At 40.9% G+C, this 10525-nt stretch overlaps 1 protein-coding gene across 1 annotated transcript in view; it reads left to right on the plus strand.

The window, feature by feature from the left end:
* The window catches only part of RAB23 (RAB23, member RAS oncogene family), a 57244-nt gene that overhangs the window by 44917 nt on the left and 1802 nt on the right, over positions 1-10525 (plus strand). The window contains exon 8 of the transcript XR_010748122.1: positions 10352-10514. The gene's annotated coding sequence lies outside the window, so the exon portion shown is untranslated. The remainder of the gene's footprint in view (positions 1-10351; positions 10515-10525) is intronic.

Here is a 10525-nt window from a genome sequence, read left to right on the forward strand (position 1 = left end):
TTAGAAGCAATAAACCAATACAGCAAAGTCACAGGATACAAAATCAATATACAAAAGTCTACAGCTTTCCTATATATATGCCAACAACAAAACTTCAGAAAACTAAAAAAAATTTTTTTTTACAATTACAACAAAAAATACCTAGAAATAAAAATAAAGGATATGAAGGACCTATATATTGAAAACTGTAAAGCATTAATGAATCAAAAAGGACATAATGAAATGGAAAAATACTTTGTTCATGAATTGGAAGAACCAACATAGATAAAATGGTCATATTATCCCAAGCAATATATAAATTTAATGCATTAAAATCCCAATGTCATTTTTTTAAAGAAATGGAACAAAAAATCACCGGGCTTATATGAGACCATAAAAAAACCCATATAGCCAAAGCAATCCTGAGAAAAAATGAAGCTGGAGTTATCACACTTCCTGACTTCAATTTATACTACAGAGCCATGTAATCAAAATGGCATGGTATTGGCAGAAAGACATACAGAACAATGGAATAAAATCGAGCCCAGAGGCCCTGGCCGGTTGGCTCAGTGGTAGAGCGTCGGCCTGGCGTGCAGGAGTCCTGGGTTTGATTCCCGGCCAGGGCACACAGGAGAAGCGCCCATCTGCTTCTTCACCCCTCCCCCTCTCCTTCTCTGTCTCTCTGTTCCCCTCCCGAGCCAGGGCTCCATTGGAGCAAAGTTGGCCCGGGCGCTGAGGATGGCTTTGTGGCCTCTGCCTTAGGCACTAGAGTGGCTCTGGTTGCAGCAGAGTGACGTCCCAGATGGGCAGAGCATCGCCCCCTGGTGGGCATGCTGGGTGGATCCCGGTCGGGCGCATGCGGGAGTCTGTCTGACTGCCTCCCAGTTTCCAACTTTAGAAAAAAAAAAAAAAGTATCGAGCCCAGAAATAAAACCACATATATATGGAATAATAATTTTTAACAAAGGAGCCAAAAACACACAATGAAGAAAAGAAAGCCTCTTCAATAAATGGTGCTGGGAAAATGGAAAGCCACATGCAAAAGAATGACTACACCTGTCCCCCTACACAAAAATTAATTCAAAATGGATCAATGATCTAAATATAAGGTCTGGAACAATACATTACATAGATGAAAACAAGCACTAAATTTATGGACCTTGGCTGTGGAGAATTGTGGGGCAGCTGTGTTAGGCTTCCTTGCTGGTTTACTGGCTGTAAGCACTTTGCCTGATTGGTGCATGAGCACGTGGCAGCACCACATGTGTACGGCCTATATTAGGCTATGGGTGCTTGTGCTCAGGGGGTCTGTGGGTGGAGGATTACCTGCCTACCACTGTGAGGGGCCATTTTGCTGTCTGTTTGCCTGAGAGGCATATTCCCCTGCCTGTGTGCTTGTCCACTGTCCTGAGACTTTATTAAACGGAATGGCCCAACCCTTTCTGGCTCCACAGTTTTTCTACTGTCTTCCCAAATCCAATGTGGACCTGCCTGGCTTTGGCCACTGGCATTACAAGAACATTTTATGAATTTGACCCCAAAGGCAAGAGAAGTAAAGGCAACAATAAAGGAATGGGACTATCAAACTAAAAAGCTTCTGCACAGCAAAAGAAACCAGCAACAAAACAAAAAGGCAGCCAACTAAATGGGAGATATGTACAAACAACAGCTCTGATAAGGGGTTAATATCCAAAATATATAAAGAACTCACAAAGTTCAACAATAAAAATGCAAGCAATCCGACAAAAAAATGGGTAGAGGACCTAAACAGACACTTCTCCCAAGGAGACATACAAATGGCCAACAGATATATGAAAAGATGCTCATCCTTGCTAGCTATCTGAAATAACACCTCATACAGGTAAGATTGGCTGTTATCAAAAAGACAGGTAATAAGTGTTGGAGAGGTTATGGACTAAAAGGAGCCCTCATTCACTGTTGGTGGGAATGTAAACTAGTACAATTATGAAAGATAATATGGTCGTTCCTCAAACAATTAAGAATATAACTACCATATGACCCAGCAATCCATCTACCGCTTATCTACCCCCAAAACAAAAACGTCAGTACCTAAAGACATGCAGATTCCAAGATGGTGACAGAGTGGGCAGACGTTCCAACTACCACCTCCCAGGACCAAATTGGATTACAACTGAATTTAATAACAATCATCTTGAAAAACCAACTTTGGATTAAATGAAGAGGAGTCTATAATAAAGGATCACAGAAGAAGCCACACTGAGGCTGGTAGGAAGGGCAGAGACACGGAAAGGGCTGCCCTCCTCCCAGGAGCGAGTGGTGGCTGAGGGTCTGGAGGGACTCTCACTGAGGGGAGGGTCACCCTGAGAGGTGTGGGTCCTCAGCTTAGAGCCCCAGAGCCTAGAGAAGGTGCCCACACAGCATTTGGCAGTGAAAAGAGCCGGCTTTCTGTCTGCAAGAAAGAGAATGAGCTTTTGGAGATGTAGGCTCCATCTTAAAAGGCTCATGCAGAAAATCTCGTTCACAGCCACTTACCCAGGGCTCTGGTGGAGGGAGAGCTGAGAGGACTGGAGTTGCATGAGGACAGTGTGAAGTTGGAGGCCCAGGGAGAGAGACTGTCAGGGATGGCCACCAGAACCCCTGTGCTGAGTCATTCTCCAATACTGCAGTCGCCATCTTTCTGTGTGAAGCCGTCCCTTTCGTGCAGCATCAGCCTGGGGAAAAGCAACTGCCCTACTCCTGGGAGTCTCTCCTGCTCCAGTCACAGGGATGGGTTGTTCTGAAAAGTTAGCCTGGAAACAGGGTATGTTGGTGACTCAAGTTTTCTGGTGTTGAGGCCAGAGCTTTCCCTCTCACACTCACAAGTCTATGACAGGTGCTTCAACCTCATGGGAGACTCCGTAAAAACTGTCCAAAGTGTGGGCAGACCACGCCTCTAGGTCTCTGAGGCCACACCCACCAGACTATTGGGGCCACACCCTACTGAAGTCTTCCCCCAGGAGACTTTCCCCAAGGCCCAGAGTGGTTAAAGCCAGCCTAGGTGTGCAGCTGGTATTTCTATGTGCACCTGGGCCTAGCAGAGGCAGCCACAAACAGGATTGCTTGTAGCTCCAAGAAGGTTGCTGAGGGCCAGCTACAGGCAGTGTCTCCCACTGGTCTGTGTCAGGTTCCTGCCAGGGAGGCCCAGGGCTGGCATGTCCAGTGGCCAGCTGTGGAAAGCATCAGTTCAGGACCTAACAACCCTTGCTAGAGTGGTATCCTAAGGAAAGGCACCTCCTCACACCTGGCCCAGCTGAGGCGAGTTCCACTCTCTGTGATCAGCACCAGCACAGCGGCTCATATGCATTGGACATAGCTGGCGCAGGTGCTGGATATCCTGCTCTGCTGGGCTAGATTCCACAGGGGGAAGGGAGAGAGGTTTGGAGCACAGACATTTAAAGTGTGGGTCCCATGAGCCTATTGTTGGGGCTGGTTCAGGGGGCTTAGCCACTTTCTGGGGGGTCACAGTCAGCCCTAGAAGAGGACTCTCTCAGTCTTCCACCCTGAGACCAGGGTCTCACCAGCTGTAAGAACTTCTGCAAAGGGGACTGTTGGCCCAGCTTGATCTTAACCTAGTGCTCACCTTGCTGGAGAAAAAAAATTTTTTTTTTTTACTATCCAGCAGTGGCTGAGGGATTAGGGTCTGGAGTAGGGGTCATTTTCTCCATACTGAGCTCTTGACCAAGAGACTCCTGAAGTAGGGGATTCCATTAATGTTGTATTCCCAACCTCAGCTGCCCTACCCATCAAGCTTGAAACCTATAGAGGGGTTTGTTGGGTGAGGCCAGTCTGAACCCACACTATAGTCTGTCTACAGAAGACTCTATGGGCCTGACCAGGCAGTGATGCTGTGGATAGAGCATTGGACTGGGAAGTGGAGGACCCAGTTCAAAACCCCAAGGTCACTGGCTTGAGCACAGGCTCACCTGGCTTGAGCCTGGGATCATAGAAGTGACCCCATGGTTGCTGGCTTCAGCCCAGATTGCTAGCATAAAGCCCAAGGTTGCTGGCTTGAACAAAGGGTTACTGGCTTGGCTGGAGCCCTCCGGTCAAGGACACATATGCGAAAGCAATTAATGAACAACTAAGGTGGCAAAACAAAGAATTGATGCTCTCATCTCTCTCCCTTCTTGTCTGCCTGTCCCTCTCTCTGAGTCTCTATCAAAAACAAACTAACTAACAAACAAAAAAAAACTCTGTGGGAAGACCAGCAAGAGGAGATGGAGCAACTGAAAAGTGGAGGCAAATCTTACAGAGCTTGGGGCTCTTATGGAACTGCTGTCATCTCTAAGCAGGAGGAAACTGATCCTTATACAAAGATTGGTCCCTCCCATGCTACCCTGGCACAGTAAACACAGACACAAACAGCAAACAGAGCAGTAGGTACAAACAGGTAGTCCACAGCAGGTTACAAACAACGGCTGACACCAATCCAAGAAGGCCTAGAACCAACACAACTGGTAGTGGGTGGCAGACAGTACCAACCCTAGACTCAGCTAACTACACAAGCAGCAAGCACAAAGGACGAGTCCAGTAGGCACCAGACACTGTGGAGAATAAATATGCCCAACAGGACAGACACTATATAGTGTCTAATACACATGACCAAGGTTGACCCTTAGAGCTAGCCAGCCTGAAGGGATAACCGTACCCACAAAAGACCAACTCACATACAACAGGAGGATAAGTACTACCTGCAAGAAGCATTCCTAGAGAAAGGAAATTAGGTGGCCTGGATTTCCCCAAGCCCATCTTCCTCATGAAGACACAACAACAAATTTCAAAAGCAGCACTGCCTAAAACACAAGACAAAATAAACAGAGAAATATGACCCAAATGAATCAACAAGAGAAATCCCCAGAAAAAGAACTAAATGAAATGGAAGTATCCAAACTTCCAGACACAGAGTTTAAAATTATGATTTTTAGGATACTCAAGAATCTTAGAGCAACTATAGATGGACATAATGAGAACCTAAAGAGATAGCAAGCATCCAAAAAGACACTGATATCATTAAAAAGAACCAGTCAGAAATGACAAATATAGTATCAGAAATGAATATTGCACTAGGAGGAATCAATAGCAGGCTGGATGAAGCGGAGGGTCAACTCAGCAATATCGAGGACAAGATAAACCAAAGCACAGAAGCAGAACAGCAAAATGAAAAGTGGCTCAAAAAGACTGAGGAGACTCTAAGAGACTTCTGTGACATGAAGAGAAACAACATCTGCATCATAAGGGTTCCTGAAAGAGAAGAGAACAAACAAGGGATAGAGAACCTGTTTGAAGAAATCATAACCGAAAACTTCCCTAAATTGATGAAGGAAAAAGTACCACAAGTTCAAGAAGCACCATTAAAGAGGAATCTAAGGAGGCCTACACCAAGACACATCATAATTAAAATGCCAAAGTTAAGAGACAAAGAAATAATACTAAAAGCTGAAAGAGAAAAGCAGTTAATTACCCAAAGAGGAGACCCAATAAGGATGATGTCTGACTTCTCAACAGAAAAACCTAAGGCCAGAGGGACTGGCAAGACATATTCACAGTGATGCAAAACAAGAACCTACAATCAAGACTACTTTATCCAGCAAGGATATCACTTAAAATTGAAGGAGAAATAAAAAGCTTCCCAAACAAAAAAGACTCAAGGAATTCATTACAACCAAACCAGTACTGCAAAAAATGTTAAAAGACCTGCTGTAAAAAGAGCAAAGGAAAAAAGAAATCGAGAGAAAGAGGATTGTAGATTTAAAGAATAAAATGGCAATAAATAAGTACAAATAAATAATCTTAAATGTAAATGGATTAAATGATTCAATCAAAAGACATAGGGTAGCTGCATGGATAAGAAAACAGGACCCATACATATGCTGTCTACAAGAGACCTACCTCAGAAATAAAGATACACATAGACTGCAAATGGAAATGAAAAAAAAGCTGGAGTAGCAATACTTATATCTGACAAAATAACTGTTAAAACAAAGGCTATATATAGTAAGGGATGAAGAAGGTCACTACATAATGATAAAGGGAGCAATCCAACAGGAGGATATAACCACTGTAAATATGTATGTGCCTAATATAGGAGCACCTAAATATATAAAGCAGATTTTGATGGACATAAACAATGAGATTGACAGCAATACTATAATAGGGGATTTTAATACCCCACTAACATCAATGGAGAGATCCTCTAGACCAGGGGTCTCAAACTCAACTCAGCATGTGGGCCGCAGAGCAAGATCACAGCCGTTCGACGGGCCGCACTAGGTCTACAAAAGGCAACTGTTACGCAACACTTTTCTCACTGCAGTTGAAAACAAAAAAAAAATCAGTACAACAAGCACAATCGTACATGCAGTTTACTCAGTGTCACAAAACGACCAGAAACTGTAGTTCGCATCACAACTGCTATTAACTAAGCTAATATCTAGCTAGGATGCTAGAGAAATGAAAAATACAAGTAGGCCCCTAGGCTTACTTAATTTTATCCAAAATATTTTGAACTTCCTGGATTAGTCTGCGGGCCGCATAAAATTGTTCGGCGGGCCGCCCACCGGCCGCGAGTTTGAGACCCCTGCTCTAGACAGAAAATTAACAAAGAGACAGCAGCCTTTAAATGACACCAGATCAACTGGATTTAATTGATATCTTCAGAACTTTTCACCCCCAAGCAGCAGAATATATATTCTTTTCAAGTCCTCATGGTACATTCTCTAGAATAGACCACATGTTAGGACACAAAACAAGTCTCAATAAATTTAAGAAGATTTAAATCATATCAGGCATCTTTTATGATCACAATGGCATGAAACTACAATAGAGAAACTGAAAAACACTCAAACACTTGGAGGCTAAATAGCATGTTATCAAATAATGAATGGGTTAACAATGAGATCAAGAAAAAATAAAAAATTTCCTTGAAACAAATGAAAACATACAACAACTCAAAATCTATGGGACACAGCAAAAGCAGTCCTGAAAGGAAAGTTCATAGCATTACAGACATACCTTAAGAAGCAAGAAAAAGCTCAAATAAACAACTTAAACCTGCAACTAAAAGAATTAGAAAAAGAACAACAAATAAAGCCCAGTGGAAGTAGAAGGAAGAAAATAATAAAGATCAGAGAGGAAATAAATGACATAGAGACTAAAAGAAACAATACAAAAGATCAATGAAACCAAAAGCTGTTCTTTGAAAAGGTAAACAAGATTGATGAACCTTTAACCAGACTCATCAAGAAAAAATGAGAAGACTCAGATAAAATTAGAAATGAAACTAGAGAAGTAACAACTGACACCACAGAAATACAAAGGATTGTAAGAAAATACTAGGAAGATCTTTATGCCAAAAAATTGGACAATCTAGGCAAAATGGATAAATTCCTAGAAACACACAATCTTCTAAAACTCAGTTTGAAAGAATCAGAAAACCTAAACAGACTGATTACAACAAATGATATTGAAACAGTTATCAAAAAACTCCCAGCAAAAAAAGTCCTGGACCATATGGCTTCACAGGAAAATTTTACCAAACATTCAAAGAACTAACACCTGTCCTTCTCAAACTATTTCAAAAAATTCAAGAGGAGGGGAAACTTCCAGGCTCCTTTTATGAGGCGAGCATTATTAGCCTCATTCCAAAACCAAGTAAAGACACTACAAAGAAAGAAATCAATAGGCCAATATCCCTGATGAACATAAATGCTAAAATTCTCAACAAAATATTATTAGCAAGCCAGATCCAGCAATACATTAAAAAAGCCATACATCATGATCAAATGGGATTTATTCCAGGGAGGCAAGGCTGGTACAATCTTCGCTAATCAATAAATGTGATTCATCACATAAACAAAATGAAGGGTAAAAAATCACATGATTATATCAATAGATGCAGAAAAAGTATTTGATAAAATCCAGCACCCATTTATGGTCAAAACTCTCTGCAAAGTGGGAATACAAGGAATATTCCTCAACATAATAAAGGCCATCTATGACAAACTCACAGCCAACATCATACTCAATGGGCAAAAATTAAAAGCAATCCCCTTAAGATCAGGAACAAGGCAGGGGTGCCCCCTTTCACCACTCTTATTCAACATAGTTCTGGAAGTCCTAGCCACAGCAGTCAGACAAGAGGAAGAAATAAAAGGCATCCAAATTGGAAAAGAAGTAGTAAAACTGTCGTTATTTGCTGATGATATGATACTGTATATAGAAAACCCGAAAGTCTCAGTAAAAAAAACTACTAGACCTGATAAATGAATTCGGCAAGCAGGATATAAAATTTTCAGAAACCAGTGGCATTTTTATACACCAACAATAAACTGTCAGAAAGAGAAATTAAGGAAACAATCTGCTTCACTACTGCAACAACAACAACAAAAAATAAAGTACCTAGGAATAAATTTAAGCATGGAGGTAAAAGACTTGTACTCGGAAAATGATAAGACATTGAAAAAAGAAATCTAGGAAAATACAAACAAGTGGAAACATATATCGTGTTCATGGGTAGGAAGAATAACCATTAAAATGTCTATATTACCCAAAGCAATCTATAAATTCAATTCAATTCCTATTAAAATACCAATGGCATACTTCAAAGATATAAAAGACATATTCCAAAAGTTTATATGAAACTAAAAAATAATCCGAATAGCCTCAGCAATCTTGAAAATGAAGAATAAAGTGGGAGGTATCACACTTCCTGATATCAAATTATACTACAAGGCCACTGTAATCTAAACAGCCTGGTACTGGCATAAGAATAGGCATATAGATCAATGGAACACAACAGAGAACCCAGAAATAAACCCACGCCTTTATAGTCAAGTGATATTTGACAAAGGAGGTAAGAGCATACAATGGAGTAAAGACACACTTTTAAATAAATGGTGTTGGGAAAATTGGACACGTACATGCAAAAAGATGAAACCAGACCACCAACATACACCATTCACAAAAAGAAACTCAAAATGGATAAAAGACTTAAATGTACATCACGAAACCAACATCTTGGAAGAAAACTTAGGCAGCAAACTCTCTGATATCACTCGTAGCAATATTTTTGCTGATATATCTCCATGGGCAAGTGAAATAAAGGAAAAAATAAACAAATGGGATTATATCAAACTAAAAAACTTTTGCACAGCAAAAGACGCCATTAACAACAAAAAAAATGAGAGAACATATTTGCCAATACATCTGATAATGGGCTAATAACCAAAATTTATAAAGAACTCTTAAAACTCAACACCAAGAGGGTAATCAATCCAATTTAAAACTGGGCAAAGGACCTGAATAGACACTTCTCCAAAGGGGACATACAGATAGCCAATAAGCGGATGAAAAAATGTTCAACATCACTAATCATAAGAGAAATGCAAATTAAAACCACAATAAGTTATCACCTCACACCTGTCAGAATGGCATTCATTAACAAAACAACACACGATAAATGCTGGTGAGGGTGTGGAGAAAAGGGAACCCTCCTGCACTGCTGGTGGGAATGCAGACTTCTGCTGCCACTGTGGAAAACAGTATGACGTTACCTCAAAAAATTAAAAATTGAATAGCCTTTTGACCCAGCTATCCCACTTTTAGGAATATACCCTAAGAACACCAAAACACAGATTTATAAGAGGATATACACCCCCATGTTTACTGTAGCATTGTTTACAATAGCCAAGATCTGGAAACAGCCCAAGTGTCCATCAGTGGACAAGTTGATTAAAAAGCAGTGGTACATATATACTATGGAATACTACGTGGCTGTGAAAAAGGAAACTTTACCTTTTGCAATGGAGTGGATGCACGTGGAGATTATTATGCTAAGTGATATAAGCCAGGCAGAGAAAGACAAATATTTTATGTTCTCACTTATATGTGGAATCTAACGAACAAAGTGAACTGAGGAATGGAATAGAGGCAGAGGCAGGGTCATGGGGAGCAGAGGGACAGCTGTCAGAGGGAAGGGGGGTGAGGGAATGGGATCAGAGAAGGGGACGGGATCAGTGAAATTATAAATACATAACACAGAGATACAGACAACAGAACAGCAGGTCCCAGAGAGAAGGGGGGAGAGAGTTAAGGAGAGGGGGGCAAAATGGGTCTTATGGGAGACACTGGCATGGGGGGTGAGGGTGTTATACTGAGTGGGACACTTGAATCCATGTTAACACAATAAAGTAAAATTAATAAAAATAAATTAAAATTTAAAAAATGTTATGGAAATGTTTACCTGAAACCTGTGTACTCTTATTGATCAATGTCATCCCATTAAATTTCATTTCTAAGTAACTTTTTTAAATGTTAAAAAAGAAAGACACATGCCTACTTGTGTACATTGCAGCATTACTCACAGCAGCCAAGACATGGAAACAAAGTGTCCTTTGATAGAGCATTGGATAAAGATGTGGTGTATGTACACAATGGAATGCTACTCAGCCATAAGAAATGATATATTGCCATTTATGACAACACGGATGGACCTCGAGAACAGTATATTAAATGAAGTAAGTAAATC

Source organism: Saccopteryx leptura, chromosome 1 (assembly GCF_036850995.1).
Source record: "Saccopteryx leptura isolate mSacLep1 chromosome 1, mSacLep1_pri_phased_curated, whole genome shotgun sequence".
Classification (NCBI taxonomy): Eukaryota; Metazoa; Chordata; class Mammalia; order Chiroptera; family Emballonuridae; genus Saccopteryx; species Saccopteryx leptura.